Source organism: Saccostrea cucullata, unplaced genomic scaffold (assembly GCF_032062105.1).
Source record: "Saccostrea cucullata isolate Sc308-1 unplaced genomic scaffold, CSIRO_AGI_Scuc_v1 ctg10194, whole genome shotgun sequence".
NCBI classification, from domain to species: domain Eukaryota; kingdom Metazoa; phylum Mollusca; class Bivalvia; order Ostreida; family Ostreidae; genus Saccostrea; species Saccostrea cuccullata.
The window spans coordinates 276-23,581 of record NW_026924410.1 but is presented as its reverse complement, the minus strand read 5'-3'; the positions used below and the strand labels follow the sequence as shown (position 1 = coordinate 23,581).

Below are 23,306 nucleotides of genomic sequence, written 5' to 3'. Positions count from 1 at the left end.
AGGTTTGGCGATTTAATTAAGACAACAATCTCTGATGAATAATACTTTTCTGACATGTTTGAGACAACTTATACACTTTCGATATATCCAAGTTGAATTCCTAAATGTCGCACTAAAATAATGTGTAAACATTATGCCGCTTTAATTAAATATCGCAGAAATTAGTGCAATATACTATATATGAAGACTTCCATTGACTCGATTTAATCAAAGAGCAAAATTCAACAAAATTTGAACGACATGTAACATAAGATTTAAATACAAGATTTTATCAGTCCAATTGAGGCCCCTGAAGGATCGAGCAAAAAAGATTTACAAACAAAAGAAGGAGGAGGATTTTATAGAACATATTTGATAATGAGAGCAATTAATAAAAACGTATGTAAGAGATATACACAACATACATAAATGTATTGTATATGTAATAATAAAATTATAGTCAAAGGCAAGAAACTGGGAAAAAGTACATTATACTAACAAGTGATCTAAGAAAACCAGGGTTTTCATTAGTCATGAGCCAATAAAATTGATTATCATAAGATAGAAACTGAATATTTCTACATTTAATTTTACGAATATTTATATGTTCAAGTCTTTGTACATTATTATAAGGACATACAAGGAGAATTGAATTTCATCCTTAATATAACACATTTCACTGAATTGATATCTGATTAGAAATATAATAATTCAAATAGTTATAGTATCCTTGCAGGCTCCTCCCTAAATGATAAATCTTATGAATGTTGCTTCAAAGGACAGTCACTATATTTATACCCCCGCTTGAAAAGCGGGAGGGTATATAGTAATCGTTAATTCCGTCCGTCCGTCCCTCCGTCTGTACGTCCGTCCGTCCGTCCGTCCGTCTGTTGCGCTTTGGGGTACCCATCTCTTATCCGCAACTCCTCTCATACCACTGAATGAAATTTGATGAAACTTTCACAGAATCTTTATTACATATTGCCATTGTGCACCTCCTATTTTACTTTTTGATCCGACACATATTTTGGGTTTCCCGGCCACAGGAAAACATGGACTTTTTCACCAGTTATAACCATATGGGAGGCGGGGGGTATCATTTAGTGAGCTCATCGCTCACAGTACCTCTAGTTTGTAATACTTGTACTATTCAAACTATGATAACGAAATCCTTAATCATGTTCTTAGCTTGGAGAACATATGCAGAAATATAAGCATTAAATATTTTCGTCCGATGTGATGTCATGCATTATTAAATATGACCTCAAACTATCTAAAACTTCAAAATTAAAAGAGAACGGTGTATATTTAAGGTCTTCCGTTTCCAACGGAAGACCTTCTACTGATTCTGAAGATTAAGATTATTCTTATTAAGGTCTTCCGTCTTCAGCGGAAGACCTTCTTGTTAAGGTCTTCCGTCTTCAGCGGAAGACCTTATTGTTTTTCTTCGGTTTCTTTTTCACTTTTATTATTATTTTTTTTTTCTTACCGATTTTGTGCACGCGATTTCTCGAAAACAGCCAAACAAAATCTTATGAAACTTTCAGGACTTATGGAACATTACTTGAACCTTATGCGTTTTTTTCCGTTTTGATGACGTCACTTCCGGTCTAGAGATATCGTCGATTTTCTGATTTTTAAGGGTCATTTTGTCCACAGTTTTCCCGAAAAACGGCTCTAGATAGAAACTTCAAACTTAGAGGTTAGGTAGAGCTAAGTTTGGAAAGGTGCATAAGGTATATCAAATTTACCGGAAATGACGCACGTCGGCGCTCGCTATGGCCCGAAAATAGTCGTATCTTGAATTTCAAATTTTTTACACCTTTTCTACGATATTTTTTTACCTGAAAATATTTTGTTAAGACATATTGAACAAAAGAAGTGTAGAATTCCAAGACCTTTCAAATGATATCCCGACAAAAGGGCTAGCCCCTAATATTAGGGGCCTGAAGGGGCCAAAAGTTTTTTCTTTATATCTCAAAATCTGTAAAGAATTTTTAATACATCAAAGAAGCAAAGTTGTTCAAAATGTCAAGCTTAATGTATTGGCGTCGTCAAAATTCGTCCGACGATGTCTCTTCCGGCCAAACCGGAAGTAGTCGGAAAACGCGAATTTTAGCCGTTCTTGACACGCTTTTCAGGTAACAGATGTCTCTGGGACAATAAAAAATTATTTTCCGTCCGTCGTCGTCACTTCCGGTCACACCGGAAGTAGCAAAAAATGGCTAATTTTTGCAATGATTAACATAACTTTAGAGGATTCAAGCTATTTCTGGGCGTTATTTCTCACTTTTGTTAAAAATAAAATCTACTTCCGGTCAAACAGGACGGAAGACCTACTCGTTGCTTTGCAACGAGCTTTGCTCTAGTTATTCTTAGGTTTCTTTTTCACTTTTATTATTAAGGTCTTCCGTCTTCAGCGGAAGACCTTACTGTTATTCTTAGGTTTCTTTTCCACTATTTTTATTAAGGTCTTCCGTCTTCAGCGGAAGACCTTACTGTTATTCTTAGGTTTCTTTTCCACTATTTTTAAGGTCTTCCGTCTTCAGCGGAAGACCTTACTGTTATTCTTAGGTTTCTTTTCCACTATTTTTATTAAGGTCTTCCGTCTTCAGCGGAAGACCTTCTTGTTATTCTTAGGTTTCTTTTCCACTATTTTTATTATTTTTATTATTGTTTTTTTTTCTTACCGATTTTGTGCACGCGATTTCTCGGAAACGGCTCGATCGATTTTTATGAAACTTTCAGGACTGATAGAACATCAAACAAACCTGATATATAATTTTTTATTTTTATGACGTCACTTCCGGTTTCGAGATTTCCACGATTTAGTGATTTTCAGAGGGTCTCATTGTCCATCATTTTTTTTCGAAAATGCCTTTAGATAGAAACGTAAGATTTTCAGTGATGATAGAGCAACATGTGCTGATGTGACACACGCCTTTCTTATTCTCCGGAAGTGCAGCACGTCGGCGCTCGCTATGGCTCAAAAAAGATCTATCGGGAATTTAGAAATTTTTCATACATTTTTGGCAATATCTTTTTACACGTTAATAATTTGTAAACACATATAGAACAAAAGTTGTGAAGAATGTCACGATCTTTCAAAGATATCAACAATAAGGGGCTGGCCCCTATATTAAAGGGCCAAAAGGGGCCGAAAGTTTTTCCTTTATATATCAAAAAGTATTGAGAATTTGTAATACGTCAAAGAAGCAAAGTTGTTCAAAATATCAAGCTTTATCTAATGGCGTCGTCAAAATACGTCCGGCGACGTCACTTCCTGTCAAACCGGAAGTAGTCAAAAATGCATATTTTTGCTGTTCTTGACCGGTTTTTGGATATTATATATCACCGGAAGCTTAAATCTTAATTTTCCGTCCATCGATGCTACTTCCGGTCAAACCGGAAGTTGTCAAAAATGACTTAATTTTGGAATAATTAACATAGATTTGGAGGATAAAACCATTTTGGTACTTCATTACTCTTTATTTTTTTTTTTTGAAAGTTACTTCCGGTCAAACAGGACGGAAGACCTACTCGTTGCTTTGCAACGAGCTCGGCTCTAGTTATTATTATTATTGTTTTTTTTTCTTACCGATTTTGTGCACGCGATTTCTCGAAAACGGCTGGATAAATTTTCATGAAACTTTCAGGACTGATAGAACATCAAACAAAGCTGATATATAATTTTTTGTTTTGATGACGTCACTTCCGGTATTGAGATTTTCTGGAATTAGTGAGTTTAAGGTGGTCTCATTGTCCATCATTTTTCTCGAAAATTACTTAGGACGGAAAGTTGAGATTTTCAGCGATGATAGAGCAACGTGTGCTCTTTTGTCACACACCACTCTTTTTTCCCGGAAGTGCCGCACATCGACGCTCGCTATGGCTCGAAAAAAGTCCTATCGAGTATTTATAAATTTTTGACACCTTTTCTGCAATATCTTTTTATATGTTAACAATTTGAAAAGACATATAGAACAAAAGTTGTAGAAAATGTCACGATCTTTCGAAAAATATCAACGACAAAGGGCTGGCCCCTATGATTAAGGGCCAAAAGGGGCCGAAAGTTTTTCCTTTATATCTCAAAAAGTATTGCGAATTTGTAATACGTCAAAGAAGCAAAGTTGTTGAAAATGTCAAACTATATCTAATGGCGTCGTCAAAATACGTCCGGCGACGTCACTTCCGGTCAAACCGGAAGTAGTCAAATATTGCATATTTTTGCTGTTCTTGGCAGGCTTTTGGGTAACATATGTGACTAAAAGCTGATAGCTTAATTTTCCGTCCGTCGACGTCACTTCCGGTCAAACCGGAAGTAGCCAAAAATAGCTTATTTTGAAGGCTTTAATGCAAAATTGAAATTATAAAATCACTGGAGACTACTTAGCTCATTGCTTTCTTTTGTTCACGTCACTTCTGGCACTTCCGGTTAAAACCGGACGGAAGACCTACTCGTTGCTTTGCAACGAGCTCGGCTCTAGTTAAGGTCTTCCGTCTTCAGCGGAAGACCTTCTTGTTATTCTTAGGTTTCTTTTTCACTTTTATTAAGGTCTTCCGTCTTCAGCGGAAGACCTTATTGTTTTTCTTAGGTTTCTTTTCCACTATTTTTATTATTATTGTTTTTTTTTCTTACCGATTTTGTACGCGCGATTTCTCGAGAACGGCTCCATCGATTTTCATGAAACTTTCAGGTCTGATAGAACATCAAAAAATCTAGATATATATTTTTTTATTTTGATGACGTCACTTCCGGCTCGGAGTTTTCTGCGATTTAGTGATTTTTAGAGGGTCACTTTGTCCGGCAGTTTTCTTAAAAAGCACTTAACACAGAAGCTTGAAATTTTCAGTGATGCTAGAGCAACTTTTGGAGAAGTGCACTAAGTATATCACAACTACCGGAAGTACGAAGCGCCGACGCTCGCTATGGCCCGAAAATAGTCCTATCAAGAATTTCAAAATTTTAAGCACTTTTTCAACGATAACTTTTTACCTAGAAATATTTTGTTAAAGCATCTAGAACAAAAAAGGTGTAGAATTTCAAGATCTTTCAAATGACATCTCGAAAAAAAGGGCTGGCCCCTTAAATCAGGGGCCTGGAGGGGCCGAAAATTTTTCCTTTATATCTCAAAAAGTATTGAGAATTTGTGATACGTCAAAGAAGCAAAATTGTTTAAAATGTCAAGCTTACTCTATTGAAGTCTTCAAAATACGTCCGGCGTCGTCACTTCCGGTCAAACCGGAAGTAGTCGGAAAACGCGTATTTTTGCCGTTCTTGACAAGTTTTCTGGTAACATATGTCTCTGGGAGCACTATAATTAATTTTCCGTCCGTCGTCGTCACTTCCGGTGAAACCGGGAGTAACAGAAAATGGCTTATTTTTGCAATAATTAACATGGATTAAGAGGAATCAAACCTTTTTTGGACGTTATTTCTCATTTCTGTAAAAAATGAAAGCCACTTCCGGTCAAACATGACGGAAGACCTACTCGTTGCTTTGCAACGAGCTTTGCTCTAGTTATTCTTTTTTTTCTTACCGATTTTGTGCACGCGATTTCTCAAAGACGGCTCGATGGATTTCCATGAAACTTTCAGGAATTATGTTACATCACTTGAACCTTAAGTATTTTTTTCCGATTTGATGACGTCACTTCCGGTTTGCAGATATTGTCGATTTTATGATTTTTGAAGGGTCAGGTTGTCCGCAGACTTTCTCAATAATGGCTCAAGATAGAAACATGAAACTTTCAGGTATGATAGACCAAAGTCTGCAGATATGTATGACGTATTTCATTTTTATCGGAAGTGCCGCACGTCGGCGCACGCTATGGCCCGAAAATAGAAGTATCACGAATTTCAAAATTTTTCACACTTTTTCGAAGATATCTTTTTACCTAGAAATATTTTGTTAAGACATATAGAGCAAAAGAAGTGCAGTATTTCAAGATCTTTCAAATGATATCTCGAAAAAAGGACTGGCCCCTAAAATTAGGGGCCTAGAGGGGCCGAACCTTTTTTCTTTATATCTCAAAATCTAAATAGAATTTGTAATACGTCAAAGAAGCAAAGTTGTTCAAAAGGTCAAGCTTAATCTATTGGGGTCGTCAAAATTCGTCCGGCGACGTCACTTCCGGCCAAACCGGAAGTAGTCGGAAAATGCGTATTTTTGCCGTTCTTGACAAGTTTTTGGGTAACAAATGTCTCTAGGAGCATAAAAATTAAGTTTGCGTCCGTCGTCGTCACTTCCGGTCAGACCGGAAGTAGCGAAAAATGGCTTATTTTTGCATTAATTAACATAGCTTTAGATGATTTAAGCTATTTTTGGGCGTTATTTGGAATTTTTGTTAAAAATAAACTCTACTTCCGGTCAAACTGGACGGAAGACCTACTCGTTGCTTTGCAACGAGCTTTGCTCTAGTTATTATTAAGGTCTTCCGTCTTCAGCGGAAGACCTTCTTGTTATTCTTAGGTTTCTTTTTCACTTTTATTATTATTAGGGTCTTCCGTCTTCAGCGGAAGACCCTTCTATTATTCTTCGGTTTCTTTTTTACCTTTAATATTATTAAGGTCTTCCGTCTTCAGCGGAAGACCTTCTTGTTATTCTTCGGTTTCTTTTTCACTTTTATTATTGTTTTTTTTCTTACCGATTTTGTGCACGCGATTTCTCGAAAACGGCTTGATGGATTTTCATGAAACTTTCAGGACTCATGTATCATCACTTGAACCTTAAGCGTTTTTTTTCTTTTTTGATGACGTCACTTCCGGTCTAAGATATTGCCGATTTTATGAATTTTAAAGGGTTGTGTTGTCCAGAGTTTTTCTGAAAAATGAGTTGAGATAGAAACATGAAACTTTCAGGCATGATAGACCTATGTCTGTAGATGTGCCTTTCGTATTTGGCTTTTTCCGGAAACGCCGTACGTCGGCGGTCGCTATGGTCCGAAAAATGGTCTTTCATGAATTTGAAAAATTTAAACACTTTTTCAACAGTATCTTTTTACCTGTAAATATTTTATCAAAACATATAGAACAAAAGTTGTTAAGAATGTCACGATCTTTGAACGGATATCAACGATAAGGGGCTGGCCCCTTAAAATTAAGGACCTAGAGGGGCCGAAAGTTTTTTTCCTTATATATCAAAACGTATTGAGAATTTGTAATATGTTAAAGAAGCAAAGTTGTTCAAAAATATTAAGCTCAATCTATTGGGGTCATCAAAACACGTCCGGCGTCGTCACTTCCGGCCAAACCGGAAGTAGTCGGAAAACGCGTAATTTTGCCGTTCTTGACAAGTATTTTGGTAACATATGACTCTGGGAGCAAAAAAAATAATTTTCCGTCCGTCGTCGTCACTACCAGTCAAACCGGAAGTACCAAAAAAATTGATTATTTTTGCATTAATTAAGATAGCTTTAGAGGATTCAAACCATTTTGGTGCGTTATTTCTCATTTTTGTTAAAAATGAAAGCTACTTCCGGTCAAACAGGACGGAAGACCTACTCGTTGCTTTGCAACGAGCTTTGCTCTAGTTATTATTTTTATTCTTTTTTCTTCTTACAAAATTTGTGCAGAAGATTTCTCGGAGATGGCTCGTTCGATTTGCTTCAAATTTTCACGGTCGATGCGTTGTCATCTGAAGTTAATTCCGGCAAATCATTTTTTTGAAATTCACTTCCGGTCGGAAGTTATCGCCCTTTGATCAAAATTTGGAGGACCTCCTTGTCTGTGATGGAACTCAAAAACGGCTCAAGCTAGAAAGGTGAAATTTTTAGTGATGATAGAGGACATGTTGCCACGTTGCAACATGGTCAGGATTTTTTCCGGAAGTGCCTAGTATGGAAGCTCGGTAGGGGTCAAAATTTAGGACACGTTTTATGAGTGATTTTTTGAGACATTTTGCATCATATCTTTGAAAATATAATTATTTTGTTATAACATATTGAACAACATTTGTGCAAAATATAAAAATCTTTAATATGATATCAAAAAAAAAATGTGCTGACTCATCAAATAAAGGGCTGAGAGGGGCCAACAGTTTTTATTGAATAACTCTTTTAAAATCAATATTTTGTTATACATTACTGAAGCAAAAATGTCAAGCTCAACAATGTACAAATATGTATTGTGATTTTTATGTCGTATGGTACATAATTAGGGGCCATAAGGGGCCAGAATGCTAAATCATTGATGCTTTATATCTCGAAAGGAAGAAATATTTTGATAAGCAATATTGAACAAAAGATGTTCAAAATCATGTTCTGAACAATATGCAACCTTTCATTTTTTGCTAAACATCCCCATTAAGGAGTTGAAGGGTTGGCCCCTAAATATTTCTTTTGCTAATAGCTCAAAAACTATACGGAATTTCTGAACAGTTGTTGAACACAAAATGTTCAAAATCTTAAGAGCTTTAAAATGAGATCCTGAAAAAGGGGCAGGGCACTCAAATTAGGGGCCAAGAGGGGCCAAAAGTCTTCAATCGATAACTCTTTATCAGTTAATATTTTGTAATACATTACTGAAGCAAAGATGTTTATCTCAACCATCTACAACTATACATTATGATTTTTATGTCGTATGTTACATAATTAGGGGCCACAAGGGGCCAGAATGCTAAATCTTTGACACTTTATATCTCGAAAGGGAGAAATATTTTGATAAGCAATATTGAACAAAAGATGTTTAAAATAATGTTCTGAACAATATGCAACCTTTCATTTTTTGCTAAACGTCCCCATTAGGGAGTTGAAGGGTTGACCCCTAAATATTTCTTTTGCTAATAGCTCAAAAACTATACGGAATTTCTGAACAGTTGTTGAACACAAAATGTTCAAAATCTTAACATCGTTAAGATGAGATCCTAAAAAAGGGGCTGGGCACTCGAATTAGGGGCCAAGAGGGGCCAAAAGTCTTCAATCGATAACTTTTTATCAGTTAATATTTTGTAATACATTACTGAAGCAAAGATGTTTATCTCAACCATCTACAACTATATATTATGATTTTTATGTCGTATGTTACATAATTAGGGGCCACAAGGGGCCAGAATGCTAAATCTTTGACACTTTATATCTCGAAAGGAAGAAATATTTTGATAAGCAGTATTGAACGAAAGATGTTCAAAAAAATGTTCTGAACATATGCAACCTTTCATTTTTTGCCAAACGTCCCCATTAAGGAGTTGAAGGGTTGGCCCCTAAATATTTCTTTTGCTAATAGCTCAAAAAACGAAAAGAATTTCTGAACAGTTGTTGAACAAAAAGTGATCAAAATCCCTAGAGCTTTAAGATGATATGAAGAAAAAGGGCTGTTTCCTAAAATTAGGGGCCGTTAGGGGCCAAAAGCCGATTTTTAAAGTCTTTAATGTTCAATGTCTCTTTACAGATTGTGGTAAATCATTATTTTTGAATGAAAATCTCAATCAAAATCTTATCTCATCTTATCAAGAATTGGACGGAAGATCCACTCGTTGCTCGCAACGAGATCGTATCTAGTTATTGTTTTTTTTCTTACCGATTTTGTGCACGCGATTTCTCGAAAACGGCTCGATGGATTCCCATGAAACTTTCAGGACTTATGTAACATCACTTGAACCTTATGCGTTTTTTTTCTGTTTTGATGACGTCACTTCCGGTCCGAAGTTATCAGCACTTTATTGATTTTTTAAGGGTCAGTTTGTCCGCACGGTTTCTCCCAAATGACTTTAGATAGACACGTGATACTTTCAGGTGTAGTAGACCTATGTCTGTAGATTTGTGGAATGTATTTTATTTTTACCGGAAGTGCTGCACGTCGGCGCTCGGTATGGCCCGAAAAAAGGCCTATCGCGAATTTCAAAATTTTTAGCACTTTTTCTACGATATCTTTTTACCTGGAAATATTTTGTTAAAACATATACAACAAAAGAAGTGTAGAATTTTAAGTTCTTCCAAATGATATCTCGAAAAAAGGGCTGGCCCCTAAAATAAGGGGCCTACAGGGGCCGAAAGTTTTTACTTTATATCTCAAAAAGTATTGAGAATTTGTAATACGTCCATGAAGCAAAGTTGTTCAAAATGTCAAGCTTAATCTTATGCAGTCGTCAAAATACGTCTGTCGACGTCATTTCCGGCCAAACCGGAAGTAATCGAAAAACGCGTATTTTTACCGTTCTTGAAAAATTTTTGGGTAACATCTGTCACTGGGAGCATAAAAATTAATTTTCTATCGGTCGTCAACACTTCCGGTCACACCGGAAGTAGCATAAACTTCCGGTCAAACAGGACGGAAGACCTACTCGTTGCTTTGCAACGAGCTTTGCTCTAGTTATTATTATTGTTTTTTTTTCTTACCGATTTTGTGCACGCGATTTCTCGAAAACGGCTCGATGGATTCCCATGAAACTTTCTTATGTAACATTGCTTGAACCTTATGCGTTTTTTTTTCTGTTTTGATGACGTCACTTCCGGTCCGGGGTTATCAGCGTTTTAATGATTTTTAAAGGGTCAGTTTGTCCGCACGATTTCTCCTAAACGGCTTTAGATAGACATATGATACTTTCAGGTATGGTAGACCTATGTCTAGATTTGCGGAATGTATTTCATTTTTATCGGAAGTGCCGCACGTCGGCGCTCGCTATGGCCCGAAAATAGACGTATCGCGAATTTCAAAATTTTTAACACCTTTTCTACGATAGCTTTTTACATGGAAATATTTTGTTAAAACATATAGAACAAAAGAAGTGTAGAATTTCAAGATCTTTCGACTGATATCTCGTTAAAAGGGCTGGGCCCTAAAATTAAGGGCCTAGAGGGTCCGAAAGTTTTTTCCTTATATCTCAAAAAGTATTGAGAATTTGTAATATGTCAAAGAAGCAAAGTTGTTCAAAATGTCAAGTTTTAACTACTGCAGTCATCAAAATACGTCCGACGTCGTTACTTCCGGCGAAACCGGAAGTAGTCGGAAAACGCGTATTTTTGCCGTTCTTGACAAGTTTTTGGGTAACAAATGTCTCTCGGAGCATAAAAATTAATTTTTCGTCCGTCGTCCTCACTTCCGGTCAATCCGGAAGTAGCAAAAAAGGCTTATATTTTACATTAATTAACATAGCTTTAGAGGAGTCTAACCATTTTTAGGCGTTATTTTTCATTTTTGTTAAAAATGAAAGCTACTTCCGGTCAAACAGGGCGGAAGACCTACTCATTGCTTTGCAACGAGCTTTGCTCTAGTTATTATTCTTTTTTTTCTTACCGATTTTGTGCACGCGATTTCTGGAAAACGGCTCGATGGATTTCAACGAAACTTTCAGGACTTATGTAACATTACTTGAACCTTATGCATTTTTTTCCGTTTTGATGACGTCACTTCCGGTTTGGAAATATTGCCAATTTTATGAATTTTAAAGGGCCAGGTTGTCTCCAGACTTTCTCAATAATGGCTCTAGATAGAAACATGAAACTTTCAGGTATGATAGACCAAAGTCTATAGATATGCGTAACGTCTTTCGTTTTTACCGGAAGTGCAGTACGTCGGCGCTGGCTATGGCTCGAAAAATGACAAATCGCTAATTTTTCTACGATATCTTTTTACCTGTAAATATTTTGTTAAAACATATTGAACAAAAGAAGTGTAAAATTTCAAGATCTTTCAAATGATATCTTTAAAAAAGGGCTGGCCCCTAAATTTAAGGGCCTAGAGGGGCCGAAAATTTTTCTTTCATAAGTCAAAAAGTATTAAGAATTTGTAAGAAGTCAAAGAAGCAAAGTTGTTCAAAACGTCAAGCTTAATCTACTGGCGTCGTCAAAATACGTCCGGCGTCGTCACTTCCGGCCAAACCGGAAGTAGTCGGAAAACGCGTTTTTTGCCGTTCTTGACAAGTTTTGTGGTTACATATGTCTCTGGAAGCATAAAAAGTAATTTTTCCGTCCGTTGTCGTCACTTCCGGTCAAACCGGAAGTAGCAAAAAATGGCTCATTTGGAAGGTTTTGATGCAAAATTGAAATTATTAAGTCATCGGAGACTTTTTAGATCATTGCTTTCTTTTGTTCTGTCACTTCCAGTCTAAACTGGACGGAAGACCTACTCGTTGCTTTGCAACGAGCTTTGCTCTAGTTATTCTTTTTTTTGTTTTCTTTTAGACGCCAACTTTGAGGCCTCATATCTCACTCATTTCTCAATGGATTTTGCTCAAATTTTCAGACATTATAGACGGTAATAAACTCTTTCAGAAAGCTGTCTAAAATTTCAAAAATTCACTTCCGGTTTTGAGTTATTTCCCTTTAAACGAAAAATTATAGGCTTTAATTTCCAGACAAAGGCTCAGAGACCACTAGAGCTGGAGCAGAAATTTTACTGGTTTTAGATAACAGAAGGATTGAAGTTGTGCACATCGGTTTTTGTTTTTCGATTTCTGTATTCAAAATGGCGCTATATAGGGGTCAAAAAATAGAACGCCTAAAAGAGCGAAAATTTACACATATTTTCCTTTTTATCTTGAAAACTAAAAATATTTTGTTAAGACATGTTGAACAAAAGTTGTGCATAATTGCAAGGGCGTTCATATAATACTATTCAAAAAGGGGCTGGCCCCTATGATTAGGGATTTAGGGAGCGTGAAAGTTTTTGCTTTATAACTCAAAAACGGTAAATATTTCGATCTGGATTATACAAACAAAATTGTTCTTTGACACCTTTTTGATCTGATGAGAATGTTTATTTGTTCGAATATACCGGGGATATTGCGTAACACGAAGTAGAAAGCAGGTCAGGTAAACAGGTAGCGTTTTTCAATCGGAAAGAAAATCAGACCTCTTCATGTGTATAATTTACACAAACTTCCTATCAATAATATACCCTATGGTATTTAATGTTAAATTTCTACTAAAAAGGTCTTTATACATGCTTTACGGTTCATTATTAAATTATTTATATAACAATTAGTTTTTCTTTTTTATGTATTATTAATTAGTTTTATAGTGAACACGTCTTCATCGGAATATATTAAATCTATCTTTCTACGTTAAATATAATTATAAGTAATTGTAAGCTTTATTAATCGAATAATTCACGATCATTTAGTTGATCTCCACGTTCGCCAGCCTAGATGTTTGTAACAGTTGTGTAATCAAACGTGCCAATCCCACGCTGCCGATCGGGGTCACTTGTGTACCAGCCACCTGTTGTCGTAAACAAAGCAAGTGTCTGTGATCGTGATTAAAATCCATTGTGTACAAAGACCTATCAATTAATAGAAAATTGTGTTTTTAATTAATTGAATCAATAAGAATACGTCATCGATCTTACATTAAATCGCAATTCCTAACACTGGTGCATAAAATCATTTTGAATTTTGATAACTTTCTTTGGCCTGTTCACGCAAAATTATTTCTCTATTCCGTGTTAATGTATGTTATCAAAATTGTAATTGAAAAGGGGCTTCGGCAAATAATTATAATTAGTGACGGAAGTCTTGAGATAGGTAATGTACTATATGTACGTTTTATTTTTACCATCACTCTTTTGTTTCTCCATTATTTTTTAACGTGCGTGGCCACAGAGAGCCGCAGGCATGTCGAATGTTAAAAACATCGTGTACTCCAACAGTGGAAATTGGCTTTGAAATCATGTCGCCTTTTTCAAATTACTGAATGACGGGTATTTTTTTTTTTAGGTTTATAAATCCGTAAGATTTAAACGTGTAAAATTTCACATAATTTATAAAACGGCTCGTATAATTTTTTAACATGGTATGTGTAAAAGTAATGCTTATTGCTACTAAGCTCACTCCATGGAGGTTATATAATTAGTATACTGTTAGTATTTTGAACACTTTTAAGCCAATCATCAATTGGGATCATACAGGTAAATCTCAATTAACTTGTATATAAATTATACAAACATTGTCAATTAATTTATAAGTTAGACCTACCTGGTTACTCTTTTTTAGTATTTTTTAGAGACGCATAACTTCTAATAATGACTTAATAATTACAGCTCTTCCAATTAAATGTATACCCGTGTTTTCAATCTTGGACACTTTCTTCTGCTTCATATGCTTTGAATAAAACTTCGACCTCTTAATACGATGTACTTAATTAAATACTTTCACTTCAATTATGTTAGTTTGAGTTGTCTCTCTTTGTTTTCGGTAAATATACCAGACATGCACGTGTGCCTAGCTATGTTTCTAAAAAAAACATGAATAAATGAAGGGCACATTGCTCATGTATATAAAGGTTATTTAAAAAAAATTATACCATGCGCGGATCTAGAGGGGGGTCGGGGGGTCAGGACCCCCCCCCCCCCCTGGAATTTACCAGGTTAAAAATATACATACTAAAACAAGGAAAAAGTTACCATGGACCCCCTTGGAAAACGCAGACCCCCTGGACTATATGTGTAAAATGGGTATGAAAAGTTAAAGAAGAGAAGAAGTCACCACTAACCCCTCCCCCCTTTACGAAATAGGTTTTTGACGTTAGGGGGAGTGTTACTTTACGTTTTTTTTTTTTTTTTTTTTTTTTTTTGCTTGTAAAGAAATTTCTGGGTTTGGAATTTTTTTTTGACTGGGTGGACCCCCCCCCCCCCCCCGGAAAAAAATTCTGGATCTGCGCCTGTATACAATTCATTATGTAATTTGTTTGCATTGTTTATATTGTTATATCAAATTAACATGTGTTTAATAACTCTCTCACTCTCTCTTTCTTTCTCTCTCTTACAAGTTACATAGGGTTTTTGGACACGTTATTTGTACACGTAAATGCATTCAATGTGATCTGGAATTTTATGTCTGATGTTTTGAATTTTTACGGACATATTCAATTCGTAAAAGATCAACGTATAAAAATTTAAATCACCTTTTTTGACCCAAATTGGTAAAAATATACAGCAGTAAAAATTACCCGTTATATGGTATTTTATTTCACTCTATCTCATATTTGTTTTAATCAATCGTATTTGCTTGTGCATTTAATAATTTCAAGTTTTATGCCTAATGAAATCAGGTGCTTTGATCCTTTTCATGCCAGCACCTACCCCGACACAAGACCTTGATTTATCCGGTCTCATCCATAGGATCGGTCTCCACGCATCATTTCACAAGTCTCCAAATTTCAAATAAAACATTCTCATTGAAACTTTGATGCTTCCACATGAAAATGGCCGGGCATATATTGTTTGTCATGTACGTCTTCCATTTTCCGTCTGTCCCTCTTCCCCGCTTTGCGTTTACCTCAGTTCAGAGCTCAATTTCAAAGAAACTATTCAATTTTTTTTATATTAAACGTCCTATGCTGATAAACATTGATGAGAGCTATTTTCCTGCATCAACATATTTTAACTTTGACCTTTCCTTTGAACTTAATCTCACCTTTTATGAATTCTGTCTAAAGAGACCATTCAAGATAGTATCATCAAACTTCATGTGCCGATATGTACTGATATGTGCTGATACATGCTATAGGCTACACGTTTGTAACTGCATCAACATTTTGTTTTACCTCTCCTTTGACCTTAACCTAGTAACTTTTCTCAGGTTAGTGTTTAACTCAGAAACATACCATTCAAGACTATAAGTATTCTTTTACTTCTTATGGTGATACATGCATTTTTTTTTTACTTTGACCTCTCCTTTCACCTTGATCTTACCTTACCTAATTCATTGAGTATTAAGCTCAGTTTTGAAGAAAGCATTTATATTTTTACTCAACTTCATATGCTGATACACTGTACACACTTATGAGAGCTATCCAAACCTTTGTGTATAACAGATGCTCTAACCACTGTGCCAAACGGGGACCTTCAGTTTTGAAGAATCCATTCAAGACATTTTTATCAAACTTTAGTATCCTGATACAGTTTGATCTTGCACTTTCCTGTGACCTTGACCTCACTTGTCTTTAATTTGCAATTTGCATAGTATTAAAGAAACCATTTGAGATATTTTATTGTAAGCTTATGCCTATATGCATTATCTGAACGGAATTTCCATTTTTAAGATTTCAATGTTTAAGAAACTATTCAAGATATTCTCAACAAACGTCATACACTCATATTTCTAAATAAATCATCATGTAAATCATAGTTCTGAACCTAATAAATTCTTTCGATTCGATATATGCTCAAAAAAAATTTGACTGAACATATCCAGTCTTTTGGACGAGTCACTGTTACTGACAGAGAAACTTTAAATTCTCAACCGTATTTGTACCAGTGAAACATTGCTCATATAATGCAGGGTGGGGCATGACCTTGTCTCAAGTTCTAGGTCACTTAAGATAAGATGTTTTGGTTGGATATGAACTAAAAGAATATCTAAAAAAAACATATGTGAACTTTTCCACTCGGTAACACGCAGAGTATGTATTTTTATAACAGAGTTTGTCTTTGCTTGTTGCAAGGTCATTTAGAAAGTTCAAGGTCATGCACATAACATTCTTTTACAGTCTTTTTCCTGGCGAAACATTGTAAGTTGCTTCCTCAACAAGCCTTTGGGTTGCTTACTTAAATAATTTTAGAATGGTTTGACCTAGACTCAAGGTTACGTCTTCCTTTCCGTAGCTCCAACGGAAGACCTATTCGTTGCTTTGCAACGAGCTCGGCTCTAGTTTCTTTGATAATTCAATTTGAACTAGAGGCACTGTGAGCAATGAGCTCACTAAATGATATCCCCCGCCTCCATATACTAGTAGTTTTAATGGCAAATTCCATGTTTTGCTGTGGCCAGAAAACCAAAAATATGTCTCGGATCAAAATGTAAAATAAAAGGTGCACAATGACAATATGTAATAAAGATTCTGTGAAAGTTTCATCAAATTTCATTCAGTGGTATGAGAGGAGTTGCGGATAAGAGATGGGTACCCCAAAGCGTAACAGACAGACGGAAGGACAGACGGACGGAATGAACGATTACTATATACCCTCCTGCTTTTCAAGCGGGGGTATAACAAATCGAGCGCACGTCTGCACATACTCTTATGTATTTTTTGACATGAAGTGTAGATTGATAAAATGAACGAAATGATTTGCATTTTGTACTCTTTTTTTCTAAATATAACACACAAGCTCATTTGTTTGTGCTGTCACAGGCACAACCCCCCCCCCCCCCCCCCCAATCGTGCTTTGATTTATTTGAAAAATTCAGATTTATATTATAATTTATACTAACATAGATTATGAAGTTGTTCTTTGAGTACATTTAAAAAGCACATATATAAACAATATATAAACAATTATAACACTGTAAAAACTGCTAATTTATTTATTTTTTTAATTCTGAGAAAAAAAATCATTGCGACAGTGTCAAATTTTAGATTTTAATTTTCAATTAAATCAATTTTGGAGAAAAAAAAATCAGGCCCGTAGCTACGGTTTTCAAAGAGTGGCTCAGGTCCTTAAAAAAGCACACACTCATCGATTTAATACAATAGTTATTATTAATAAATCTGATGTTACAAGACGTTCTAATTTTGTTGAATTTTGCTCTTTGATTAAATCGAGTCGTCTAAGCGAAGTATTCATAAATGTTATATTGCACTAATTTCTGCGATATTTAATATTAGCGACATAATATTTACACATTATTTTAGTACAACATTTAGGAATTCAACTTGGATATATCTTTGTAGCCTATCAAAGTGTATAAGTCGTCTAAAACATATCAGAATAGTATTATTCATCAGAGATTGTTGTCATAATTATATCGCCAAACCTTGAAGTAATTGTATTTGGCAACATTTTTATATCATAATAGCGTGTTCTAATACAACAACACGAGGCGTTTATACGTTTCCGTATATTTCCGCCCCGTACATGCGAGATAAATTATGTTAACATGCATCATTTTTATGTAGATAAGCGACACTTTTACGTCAATATGCAAAATAATAATTATGTTCATATGCAAGTTATCTATCTTATAAGATAACTTGCAAATCTACATGTATTTTTAAATAAGATATGACCATATAACATATATGCCAGTATCGGACATAATGTAGACATGTGACTTCATTATTATACCCCGCTAGTGGGAGGGTATATATATAGTGATGTCGGTCCGTAAGTCCGTCCGTCGTTACGCTTTTGGGTACCCATCTCCTATCCGCTGAATGAATTTTTAATGAGACTTTTACAGAATCCGTTACATAACGCCATTGTGCACCTCCTGTTTTCCTTTTTGCTCTGACACTTACTTTGGGTCTCCCAGAGCGAAACAGTAAAAACATATGGGAGGCGGGGGAGTATCACTTAGAGAAGTAATAGGTCACATATCCCATAGTTTAAGTAACTATGCAAGATACTAGTAACTATGTCGACATCAAAATTATATGCGTTAACTTGCAAGATAATTATGTTAACATATTTATGTTAACATCCCAAAAATTATATTAGCATGCAAGTTAAAACTTGCACCTTGACATAATTAGGTTGCATGTTAACAAGATAACCTTAAATGTGGACATAAGTAGCCTGTCTACTAATTATTGTGTTCTGCATGTTAACATCGCCTGGCCGCCTCTCATTTCTAAAGGTTTTATCAGAGAGGAAGGATATGGAGATAACGAACAGTATTTGATATCCATAAAAAATACAAAATAGAAGCAGAGCAAACACGGACCCTCAAAACATCAGAGGTGGGATCAGGTGCCATTGAGAAATGAGCATCCCCTGATGACCTTTCACACCCGCCTTGTGCTCATTGTCATGATCGGGAAATAACGGAAAAATCCGTCGTCAATTCAATGTATTAATGCATAAATAATAGACGGTTCATTCTACCTATTCCCACTTTTTGAAAATCAGATAGGAAAGAGTAAGATTTCATGTGGGAATAGGTGGAATTTTTTTGTAAACAATAAATTAACTATGATTACTATATGTAAACAATGATCAACAATTATTAATGAATACCTGTTCGAATAGAGGACTGATGTAATTACTTTTTAGAATTATAAGACTGACTTTTTTTACTATAATATTTGAAAGAAAAATTAGTGTATTTAATCCTTCTTACAATGTTTATTTCAAAATCAAGCTATATATTTCAATGCCCCACCCCTCCCGATTAATATATTTATTTTATGTTCCAGAATTAAGATATGAAAGTGCTTTTTCTTGTAAGGCTTTTTATGCCCCCGTAAACGAAGTTTCGGGGGTATATAGTTTTTTTCGTGTCTGTCTGTCTCTCTGTCTGTCAGTCTCTGTGTTTGTCTGTTTGTCCGCAAAAACTTTAACCTTGTCCATAACTTTTGATTTAGTGGAGCTATAACTTTCTTATTTCATATGTTTATTCCTTGTGAAAAGACCTTTCTTTGGATAACACCAAATCTGACCTTTTGACTTGACCTTGGAGTTTGACCCAGTTTTGAATAAAATTTTAAAATTTTACATTGGCCATATCTTTTAAACAGTAGACACCCGTACATTTATACTTCACATATGTAATATATGTTAAAAGATCTTTCACTGGATACCAACGACTTTGACCTTGACCTTGTAGATTTCCTTACTTGTAAAAAAACCTTAACCTTGGCCATTACTTTTGAACAGTAAAGGATAGGGCTTTCATACTTCATACATGTAATCCTGAAGAGAAGACCTTTCATTGGATACCAACAACTTTGACCCTTTGACTTTGATCTTTTAGATTGACCTACTTTAAAAAAGCAAACCTTGACCATAACTTTTAAAGAGTTAGGGCCAGTGCTTTCGTACTTTACATATTTGATCTTTATGACAAGACCTTTCATTTGATAATAATAACTTTGACCTTGACCTTGGAGTTTGACCCATTTTTACATGAAAATTTTAAAATTTTACTTTGGCCTTATCTTTTGAACAGTACACACCGGGACATCTATACTTCACATATGTTATGTTTGTTAAAAGATCTTTCACTGGATACTAACAACCTTGACCCTTTCATGCTGTACAAAAGTATTTTATATGGCAAGACCTTTCATTTGATACTAATTACATTGACCTTGACCTTGGAGATTTTTGTAATTTTTGTAATTATTAAAAAAAAAATTTAACATTAGCTTACTTTCAAATTTCACAATTGTTTTTCAGTGAGAATACCCTATTTTTGGTACCAATTAATTAAATTTGCATTTAAGAAATGCTTAATCTTTGCTATGTTGCCATACTGGGGCATCAGTGTTTTACAAACACATCTTGTTTCTTTATTATTTTCTCAAAATCATATATTTCATTGAAATGATTCATATTTTTAATAAATTTATTCCTTATTTTCTGTCTTAAATTGTACAAAATACAGATAAATCTAAGAAGGGGTGTAATTAGTAAAATTACTGTAAAAACAAATTTACTATCTTATCATCTATTGTTATATGAAAAACGTCAGTCAGCACTTGACTCAATGATAAATTGTATTCGCTGACAAGGTCATTGTATCGACCATAGAACTTACGAATTGATGCCTCTAAACGAGACTGCTGATATTCTTGTTTCATCAACTTGCTTGTCAATAATACACTTTTTTAAACGAAGTTTTGGGGGCATATAGTTTTTGTCGTGTCTTCTGTCTGTCTGTCTCTCTGTCTGTCTGTCTGTCTATCTGTCTTTCTGTTTGTCCGCAAAAACTTAAACCTTGCCCATAACTTTTGATTTAGTGGAGCTATAACTTTCATATTTCATATGTATATTCCTTGTGACAAGATCTTTCTTTGGGTATCACGAAATTTGACATTTTGACCTTGACCTTTGAGTTTGACCCACTTTAACATGAAAATTTCAAAATTCTACTTTGGCCATATCTTTTTAACAGTAGAAACCAGGACATTTATACTTCACATAAGTTATGTTTGTTAAAAGACCTTTCACTGAATACCAACAACCTTGACCCTTTGACCTTGACCTTGTAGATTTCCGTACTTGTAAAAAAAAACTTTAACCTTGGCCATAACTTTTGAACGGTAAGGGATAGGGCTTTCATACTTCATATATGTAATCCTTGTAAGAAGGCCCTTCATTGGACACCAAGAACTTTGACCCATTGACCTTGACCTTTGAGATTGACCTACTTTAATAAAGCAAACCTTGATCATAACTTTAAAAAGTTAGGATTAGTGCTTTCATACTTTACATATTTGATCTTTATGACAAGACCTTTCATTTGATAACAATAACTTTGACCCTTTGACCTTGACCTTGGAGTTTGACCTACTTTTTTAAAGAAATTGAACGTTGACCATAACTTCTGAATGGTTTGGGCTAGGATTTTCATGCCCTACATAAGTATTTTATGTGGCAAGACCTTTCATTTGATACTAATTACATTGACCTTTTGACCTTGACCTTGGAGATTTTTGTACTTATTCAAAAACTTTAACATTAGCTTACTTTCAAATTTCACAATTGTTTTCCAGTGAGAATACCCTACTTTTGGTACCAATTAATTAAATTTGCATTTAAGAAAAGCTTAATCTTTGCTGTGTTGCCATACGGGGGCATCAGTGTTTTACAAACACATCTTGTTTTTTTAGAAATTGTTCACACTTAGAGCATGCTCTTGCGTATCGAATCAATTGAGATGTATACACTCCGTATGCAGATGATGAAGGTATATTGCTGCATAAGTAAGGGAAGTTGACGATAGAAAAGTCAAGGTTATCATGTTTATCATATAGCTTGGTTGTTAGTTATGATATAGTGAAAATGTACGTCAGATTTGTAGGAGGGCATTTCTCAACGTAGTATTACCCGTTATAGGAAGGATTTTATACTGTCGAAAAATGATCTCTCTTGAAAAATATTGACCCAGGGTCATTTATAACGTAGAAATTCGATCCTTCGGTCAATATTCTACAGGGTCACTTTTCTTTGTTGCAACAGCGACAATGAAACATAACAATGCTAACTATGAGTTATTTAGCTTCTTAAAAAGGTTAGTAGGGGAAATTCTGGAAATTTCAAAAAATACACCCGAATAATCCAAAACCTAGGACTTGAGTGATTGACAAAGATGAATGCTGTTAGCATGTAGAAGGGCTTCGATCTTTATTCTTTAAATTTGGTTATTGAACAAGAACAAACATGTTCATATCTATATCAGGTTTTTATTTATGGTCATATAGTGAATTTCGTACATGACAAAATAACGACCAATCTTCGTTTGCGTTTCATCTCCAGTAAACAGTCCTATACCATAGGTACAAGGACTCCACCTGGTGATTTTTTTGTCGTAGCTGGCGCTTTTGTCGTTGTTGGTGCATTTGTCGTTGCTGGTGCTTTTGTCGTTGTTATGTTTCTTGGTGTGGGTATTGGTAATTCATCATATTCAACGTCACACAACTCTATTTGAAATTTGTACTCGTCCGCTGGATCTACGCCGCTAAAAACGAAAAAAAAAAAGAAAGAAAGAGGAATGATATGCGGATAAAATAAAGGTAAAATAAAAGTATAAAGTCTCTTTTCGTTTATGTATTTTATGTTATTAATTCAAATTTGATACCCACACAATTAGCTTTCTCAGGACTTTATCGAAGTGCATGATGTCAATATTTCTTCTGTAAGAGAACACATTACGTATCCTTTCACATTTAACGAGTCGTTGTCCTGTAAAATGAATTTCATTTCTTATTTTAAAAAAAAGAGTAAATAGCAAATATAAACCCCGGAAAACGTATTCATTTACATTTATAACAGTCACACTATTTCTAATTTCACTTATATGTTAACCTTGTTCATTTTTTTTTAGATAAGAACAATATAATTACCTTGTTTTTCGCAGCACTCAGCTATCCTCTTTGGATAGCCGCCCTGTAAATGATAGTGTTCACCAAATAGGGAGCAGTCGATTCCATTAGTGGCATCTGTCACAAAAAGTAAGGTAATGTAATAATATAATGTATGTTGGGTATAAAAACGCTTAAATATCATTCACTGGACCTTTTCACACATAAAAAAATAATAAATCCCCCCCCCCCCATCTCTTTCTACGACTTATCTCTCTATTACATTATTTTATAATTTTATGATAAAATTCTAAATAATTATTTCAGAAAAAAAAATATCTTTATAAAAAAAAAATTACAGTGTCGAAATTTTAGTCGTAGTCGTACGCGTTGGGCCACAGGAATATGAAACATATATGGCGATAACAAACAGTATTCAAAAAGGTTTATCCTTTTGTAAAATTTGGAATAAAAATTCTCGACAAATTTGTAATCTGATATGACATATAAATACTTGCATTAAAATTTGTAATTTATGGAAAGCCGTAGGGTACCCCCACATTATTATTATTTTTTCCTATATAATTATACCAAAAATAATTATCTCATCCCAAACTGAAAATCTTGTTTTTTACAACATTATTATTA

The 23,306-nt window shown here is 34.8% G+C and overlaps 1 long non-coding RNA gene across 1 annotated transcript; it reads right to left on the bottom strand.

Moving 5' to 3' along the window:
* Positions 1-22,141: 22,141 nt before the first annotated feature.
* LOC134266378 (uncharacterized) lies at positions 22,142-22,790 on the bottom strand. Its single transcript, XR_009991960.1, has 3 exons — positions 22,701-22,790; positions 22,440-22,539; positions 22,142-22,315 (listed from the first exon to the last, which is right to left on the bottom strand). It is a non-coding gene; the product is annotated as an uncharacterized LOC134266378 (long non-coding RNA).
* Between the last annotated feature and the right edge of the window lie 516 nt (positions 22,791-23,306).